We start from the raw sequence: 9,068 nt of genomic DNA, 5'->3' as shown, positions 1-9,068 counted from the left end.
AAATATAAGTAATAATAATCCATATAAATGCGCCCTTTTTAAAGCCTAGCCAGGCTCATGGGCCCGGTTTCCCGGTTCCTATGGCGTATGTGTTCCTCAGCTGGACGAGACGCCAGTCCATCGCAACGTCACTCATTTTTGCCAGCTGAGTGGACTGGAGCAACGTGAAATGAAGTGTTTTGCTCAAGAACACAACGTGTCGCTCAGTCCAGGAATCGAAACCACAATCTTATGATCATCGTGTTGACACCCTAACCACTAAGCCACGCAAGCAATAATAAACCATAAAATAAATTTTTATTTTTATAAAATGAAATAAAACTAACAATAAAATGGAAAACAACGTTTGTTTTTGTAGACCTCCATTTTATTCGTATTTGAAAATTTTTCTCCTACTTTTTTAATTGATCAAATCCTCTCACAATGACACCATATATGCTTCAAAATTATATTTCCAAACATGTAAACCCCTTTGAATGTTATTTTAGCAAGTTTAAAGTGATTTCTTTAGTGCCATAAACCATTTACCAGTTTTGTGCTACCCCACTTCCCTTGGAGCCCTAAGCACATGCTTATTTTGCTTAATGGTTAATCCAGTGCTGGTGCTGACGTTCCACGTTGAAGGGTTTCGTCTAACAAACTGATCTCAGTATTATTTATTTCGAAGTATCCTACGGATTCTATCAGTCTTTTACTGAAACACGAACTTACGACGACCTAAACGGACCAAGAATGCTTACCAAGTGATATTGCAGCTAGAAGCACAAACACACATATACACAAACATAAATATATAAATATACATTTATATACACACACTCACACATACATACATGGTTTGGGGTTCAGTTCCAATACAAGGCAACTTAGGTGTCTTCTACTAAGATCGTGGGTCGGCCAATGCCTTGTGAATAGACGTATACTATGCGGAAATGTCGAGTGTATGTATGGGAACCAGACAAAATTTGCTGCAGCTCGGCTGTGATGTGTTACCCCACCTTTCATATTCACCAGATATTGCTCCTTCGGATTTCCACTTATTCAGGTCTCTGCAGAATAGTGTTAATGGTAAAAATTTCAATTCCTTGGATGACGTAAAAAGATACCTTGATGAATTCTTTGCCATGAAACCACCTCAGTTCTGGGAAGAGGGTATTTTCAAGTTTAAGGAAAGATGGATAGGCATTGTACAACAAAATGGTTCAAATTTTGTTGATTAAAAATGTAATGGCAAGTATTTATTGACCTTTTTCTTTCCTTTAAAAATCGGCATGAACTTTCCTGACAACTTAATATATATATATATATATATACATATATATAGTATATGCATAGGTACATATAAATGTGTCGCACGCTACACGTCAGGCTAAGGGTATCTTGATGAAATCTTCATTCAATCAAGATGACCTTAGCCTGAAGTGTAGCGTGAGGAATACACATCGCTTGGATATTTACCACTTCCGATATTCCGCTCGCTATGAAACTATGTACCCGGAATTAATCTGCTCCATTCAGTAGCTCTTGGTATATATATATTATAGTATAAATATATTATATCAATTATTAATATTTAATATATATACTATATAGTATATATATATATAGATATATATATATAATATATATATCATATATATATTATAATCTATAGATATTATATAGGATATATGGTGTGTATATATATATTATATATATATATATATATATATATATATATATTATAATATAGATTATATATATATATAATATTACTATAGATATATAATATATATCTAATATATATATAATAATATATATATCCATATATATATCTATAGTTTTATATATATATATATATATATAATACATATACATATACATATATATAAGTAGGCTTATAATATATGTGATAGTAAGCAAATGTTAAATGTACTATTAAGCATATTCTGCGCACACCACGCATCATACATTTCTTTGACCATCAGAAGAAGTTAAGGAAGAACAGACACTCATCATTCTTTTATTGAGTCGTTTAATCATTTTCTCTTGAGGCAAAATAATTATGCCAGCTTATGTCAGCATGGTTAAAATTTCGATTTCGAACGAGGTCAAGTTTTCCAGATTATAAATCACTTCCGTCTCTATTTAAATACAAAAGAATCATATTATCTCGCAGAGATTCAAATAGTTCAAACACTCTATCATTGATTTTACTTTATATATTTATTTTATCTGATTTCATATATTTATATTATTTTATATATTTATTTATTTATTTGTTGATCGATCTTACAATCTTCTTATTTTCAATTATCTCCTTTTGTGTAAGATAATCAAAGAACTAGCTTGAAATATTCTGTGTTGAGTCACAAATATAGAACAAAAGAAATACTCTCTCACGATCTCTTAACTTAGATGTTTTACGAATCCTAAAAGTACATTTCCCTACAAAACTTCAATGTTATCTCAATGTGCGCCTGGGTGGGGATTCCAATCCATATATTAATCCATAGTATCTCTTAAACCTCTAAGATAATCTAATGACACTTTATTTTCCTTAAGAAGTAGGAAAGAAGATAGGATTCCGTTATCCAATTATTTCAACTAAACTCGCGGAGTGAAGTGGGATTGACGCTTCGAGATCGTATTGTTCTATGACAACGGCGCTGAGATTTGATTGGAACAGGAAAACAATATATGTATGTATGTATGTATGTATGTATGTATGTATGTATGTATGTATGTATGCATGTTCGTATGTGTGTGTGTTCGTATGTGTGTGTGTATGTATGAATGTATGTATGTATGTGTGTATATATGTATGTATGCATGTTCGTATGTGTGTGTGTATGTATGTATGTATGTATGTATGTATGTTCGTATGTGTGTATGTATGAATGCATGTATGTATGTATGTATGTATGAATGTATGTATGTATGAATGTATGTATGTATGTATGTATGTATGTATGTATGCATGTATGTATGCATGTTCCTATGTGTGTGTAAAGGCGGCGAGCTGGCAGAATCGTTAGCACGTTGGGCAAAATGTTTAGCGGTGTTTCGTCCGTCCTTCCGTTCTGAGTTCAAATTCCACTGAGGTTGACTTTCATCCTTTCGGGGTCGATAAATTAAGTGTCAGTTGAGCATTGGGGTTGATGTAATCGATTTAGTTCTTACCCCGAAATTGCTGGGTTTGTGCCATAAATTGAAATTCTCATTATCATCATCATCATCATCATTATTTGAAACAGTTGGTTCATCAGTTTTACCCATAGTCAAAGAGACAATCTGTGCAACGGAAAAAAACCCTCATCACTGCTCCAAAGAAGGCCAAGGTCGTTTCATCTCCAGGGAAGGTAATGACCTCAGTTTTGGGGATGCAAAAGGCATTCTATTCATTGACTATCTTCAAAAGGGCCATACCATCAATGGTGAGTACTCTACCAAATTGCTGAGTGAGTAACGAAAGTCTATCAACACCAAACGCGCAAGGAAACTGACAAAATAGCGTCTTGTTTCATCAGGACAATGTTCCAACAGACAAGTCCTTCATTTCAATGGTTGCTGTGTACGACCGTGGCTTTGAAATGGTTGATCACTCTCTCTGTTCTCCTGATTTGGCCCCATCTGACTATCATTTGTTCCCTAACATGAAAAACCATTTGGCTGAGAACCAGTATTGCAGTGATAATGACGTCACATGTGCTGACGGACAGGATGAAAGCTTCTTCACCCATGGGATCTAAGCACCTGAACACCGATGGAAGAAGAGTGCGGACTCAAGGGGACTATGTTGAAAAATGAGCCTCATTTGGTCACAGACAAATAGATAGATAGATAGATAGATAGATAGATAGATAGATAGATAGATAGATAGATAGATAGATAGATAGATAGATAGATAGATAGATAGATAGATAGATAGATAGATAGATAGATAGATAGATAGATAGTTAGATAGATATGCATATATCATAAAAACGAGACATACGGAAAAAAGAAAGAAACGGTACACACACAATGGACTCGGATATGAGCCATTCCTCATCAGTTATAGACCAAATACCATCAGGATTTCGACACCTTTCTCTCTCTCTCCCCTTTTCTCTTTCTGCTTCTCCCTCTCTCTTTCCCTTTCTCTCTTGCTCTCTCTTTCTTTCTTCCCCGTCTCTCTCTTTTCCCCTCTCTCTGTTTCCAATAATAAAGTTTCTTTACCCATCATCTCCATTTATAGAACTCCGTATACTGTTCTTCACGACGCAGTGTAGACGGCGTGCATTACTGGTTCTTCGAAAGATGGCTTGGCCAATGTGATGCATGTAGACATAAATAAAATACATTTTAATCTATATATACACGTGCGTGTGCGTATGCTTGTGTGTGCGTCTATGTACGTATGTGTATATATTTGTGTTCGTGCGCACGTAAATTTGTGATACCTATGTGTTTCAACATATGTGTGTGTTTGTGTGTGTGTGTGTGTGTTGTGGATATATATGTAGTATACATATATATAAATATAGTATATAAATGTAATATACTTACGTCTAGACGTGATTCTGTTGTCAGCTATTCAAGTGTTTCCGGGTAATCAATCAGTCAAAGGTAACAACCGTACTTGATCTTTTCAGTTCATACACACTGCTTCGTACATGACGCAATCTCTTCTGTTGTTACTCAGCAAAAACCACAAAATCTGAACCATTCACTACTGAGCAATTTTACACCCTTTCGCATTGTGAATCCGAACAAAAACACAGCCATGTGTCAAGACGGCGTAGAGCTCGTTTCATTAACTAATTACCGACGAGTTAATTAATGAACGAGAGTGGGATGAAAAGTTCCTAGACTGATTATGAAGGAGTGACACTAGAGCCCTTACATATATATATATATGTATATATATATATATTATATAGATATATAATATATATATATATATATATATATATATATATATAGATATATATATATATATATATATGTATGTATGTATGTATGTAGTATGTATGTATGTATTATGTATGTATGTATGTATGTATGTAAGCATTACACACATTACCAGGATTATCTCGCTCGCTACACAAAACCCGCGTCCAATATTTCTTATGAATAAATTTCCTTATTGAGTCTGAAGGCTTTTTTCATTTTTGTCTGTGAATGAATTGCCTTAAATCTGAGATATTAACGTTCCTGAAACAATTCTTGTCAGCCTGAAAAATTGAAAAATATAAATTTTCTTCACTGGGAGCCACAGAGCCGAAAACAGAAGTCATCTTAATTTACGTTTAATTACATAAATCAAAAGAAATGTTAACAAACTTTAATAAAAACGGTTTTATGGAGGATTCTTACTAAAATTAAAACTGAAGAGACGAAATGTAATTGAAAAGAAGAAAGATTAAAGTTAGAATGAATATTAGTTTTTCGGTTTTCTAAATATGATTCACCTCATCGTATAAGTCACTAAGGAACACGAGGACAAAATTCTATAGCAATTTTATTCTTTTATTCTCTTTTGTTCTTTTTTTTTTTGCAAATAACCCAAAGTAGGTGGCATTGTTTCATTTTAACTTTTGGTTATTAAATCATCGAGATGGCCAAACGTGTACCTACGTGTATGTATGTATGAGTGCTTGTATTAATATTGACTTCAAGATTTAGCATAAGACCAGCAGTTTGGGGTAAATTGATTACATAACCCTCAGTGCTCCGCTTGAACTTATTTTATCGAACCCACTATGTGCATATATATACTAGCAAACACACCTCACTCCATTGGACGGATTGTATTGGTGAAGAGGGTTAGCTTGGACGGTGTTATAGAAGTTTTAATAATCTGATGGACAGGCCATAACGATTACAAAAACAGCGAATCTCACTTTGAAACTGAGAATTTTGAAAATTTTTTCATCCATGTTTAAAATTTCAGCGCGATCGGATGAACAATACTCGAGTAATAATTATAAGCGCACAAACAGACAGACAAACGGGATTTATATATTAGGTATATATATATATATATATATATATATATATATATATATATATATATATATATATATATATATTACATATATATATATACATATACACACCCACACACATATATATATATATATACACACCACACCACCACATATATATATATATATATATATATACACACACACATTATACATATATATATACACACACATTATTCTTAAACAAGAATATTGTCAAGAGCCATCTCGAAGTTCAAGAATAATAAATTTGTACTTTACAATCGTAAAGAGGAACCCATCAGATTCATCTGAGCAAAAAAATAAACGCGCATGTGTGTGTGAATGTATGCATGTATGTATGTATGTATGTATGTATGTATGTATGTATGTATGTATGTATGTGAGTGAATCTTTCTGTTTGTCATTGCTCTCCACAACTTGACAAACTACGTTGGTTTGTTTACGTTCCTGTAATATAGCAGTTCGGCTTAAGATACCTTTAGAATAAGTACCAAATATAAGTACTATGGTCGATTAGTTCGAATAAACCCCTTCAAGGTAGTGCCCCTGCCTGACCGAAGTTTAATGTCACGCTGGTGAGACCCATATTGGAGTACGGGATTCAAGCCTCTTCTCCTTTTCTCCTCAAAGACATACATCATCTCGAAAAAGTCCAGAAGCTGGCTACCCGCATGGTTCTTGGTCTCAAGCATTTGTCTTATGAAGAAAGGCTGAAGACGCTCGACCTTTATTCTCTAGAAAAACGACGACGCCGTGGTGATCTCATTCTTGCTCACAACATCATAAGCGGAAAGTGTAACCTCTCGAAAGAGCTGTTCTTCACTCCTGCTCCAGAGCGTCGGCTGCGGGGTCATTCCGAAAAGCTCTATCTGCGACGATTTCATCTCAATCGAAGGAGAGGGGCTTTCTCCGTCCGGGTTGCAGATCCGTGGAATAAGCTGCTGGACGATATAGTGAAGATGCCGACGACCACTCGGTTCAAAGTCTCTCTTGACCAGAAATGGCATGAACTCTTTGCATGAACACTACCCTGTACATAACTCCATGTCCATCTACATGGCCTTGCTTTTTGCTTTTTGAGTCAAAATATTAACTTAACTTAACTTAATGAATGAAACAAGCAGATTGTAAAAGAAATTTAAATGCTAAAGGAAGTTCTGATTCAGATGTCGAAGCCGAAAACTTGTGAGCTTTGAAACGAAGTACTTCATGGTATGTGTTCTGCCCTAAGTTATAACCACTCCCTTGTTACAGTCGACATCAGTAACGCAATGAACCGTAACTGGCTTTCTCACATAGGTGTAACAGACAGCGCTATTGTTCATACTTAAAATAGGCTATAAAAAACCAACAACATCAATAACAATAACAATAACAACAGACACACTTCATATAGATCATTCTGATTGGTCAAAAAATGCCTACGTCATCACTACCAATGAATGAATCTATAACTGACATGTCCCTCTGTGTGTGTGTGTGTGTGTGTGTGTGTGTGTGTGTGTGTGTGTGTGTGTGTGTCTGCGTTCACGTATACATTTCTAAAATAAATTTAGAAGACCCACCCTGATAAACCTCAGAACTCGTCTCCCTCTAACGTAAACGAATATTTTTTCAATGAATTATCTACATTTTTGCCAATCCTTAAACCTCATTTTTTTTTCTTCTTTCTGCTACCCATATACATTCATTCACACATTATATTCACGCATATACACACATATACACACATACGCATATACAGGTATATACACACGCATATACACACTCATATACATATAAGCATATACACGCATATATACGCATACACACTCGCACATATATATGCGTAAATGCTTACAACCATACAAATACCTATATATATGTGTGGGTGCGTATGTATGTATATATATACGTTGTACATACATACAAACCTATACATGCACACATACACTTGCATACATATATGCACATATGCATACATACACGCATAAATTCATACATACAAATACCCACTTACATACACATATGCACATACATATAGATACATACATACATACATACACACACAAACATACACATACGTAAATGTATACAAACTTATATGACAACATTTGTGACTGATAAGAAAATAAGTACACAGGGCGTACTTGAAGGAGACAGTTTCTCTGTGATGTTTGTACTTTCAGAAAACACTGTCCTTTTCGTTGAGGAAATCTGAAGGGTATGCAATTGGTCCAGAGAAAGACAGAAAAACCAAACTCGTTCATTTGTTCTTCTAGGAAGATCAGAAAGCATCTTCCAAAAATGTGAATTATAAGGAAGCCGAGCTTTGATTCAGTTACGAAATTCTCAAAGATGCAGTGATGATGTTGAGCCATGATAACATTCCTACATGTCTAGCCACATCTCTGTCACTTCTCCAGAGTATGAGTCTTTTCGGCTTAGCCTTTTTGCCGCTGCATATTTGGCGTCGCTCATTCGACGCTGACTTATTTGACATCAGGCTTTTTTAATACTTTTCTCGTTTTAATATTTCTCCCGTTCTCTCACTTCTCGCCGTCTTTCTTTTCGTGTTTCTGTCTCTATTTCTCTCTCTCTTCTCTCTCTCTCTCTCTCTCTCTCTCTCTCTCTCTCTCTCTCTCTCCTTCACTCTTTTTCATTTTATCTGTGTATGTATATTTCCGAGCACATGCGATATTCAGAAACTGCGTGGAAGCCCGTCATATGTAAATATGTGTGTGTGTCTGTGTCTTTATGTCTGTGTCTTTGTGTTGTACCCAACAACTTGACAACCGGTATTGGTTCGTTTACAGTCCAGCAACTGAGCGATTCGACAAACAAACCAATAGACTAAAACATACAAATACTGATGTCGGTTTATTTGACAAAAGCTTTCAAAGTGGTACCCTAGTATGGCCGTAGTCCAGAGACTGAAACAAATAAATAATAAAAGCTAATGATTTGTCTTGGTTAATTGGCGAAAAGTTAGATTCCGGTTTTAATTTCATTTAGGACAAGAGTGACCTATCGGAAGTCGTTTGTCTTTAAACGAGAATAGAAACCGGATCGCATTTGGTTCGCTGGAATCTTAAC

The 9,068-nt window shown here is 35.0% G+C and overlaps 1 long non-coding RNA gene across 1 annotated transcript in view; it reads right to left on the bottom strand.

The window, feature by feature from the left end:
• Positions 1 to 4,737, bottom strand: part of LOC118765502 — a 68,256-nt gene extending 63,519 nt beyond the window's left edge. Inside the window, exon 1 of the long non-coding RNA XR_005001363.1 lies at positions 4,531 to 4,737. This is a non-coding gene — a long non-coding RNA (uncharacterized LOC118765502). The remainder of the gene's footprint in view (positions 1 to 4,530) is intronic.
• Between the last annotated feature and the right edge of the window lie 4,331 nt (positions 4,738 to 9,068).

This window comes from Octopus sinensis, linkage group LG12, assembly GCF_006345805.1.
Source record: "Octopus sinensis linkage group LG12, ASM634580v1, whole genome shotgun sequence".
Lineage (NCBI taxonomy): Eukaryota > Metazoa > Mollusca > Cephalopoda > Octopoda > Octopodidae > Octopus > Octopus sinensis.
The sequence above is the reverse complement of the archived record's forward strand: the minus strand, read 5'-3'. Positions and strand labels throughout refer to the sequence as shown.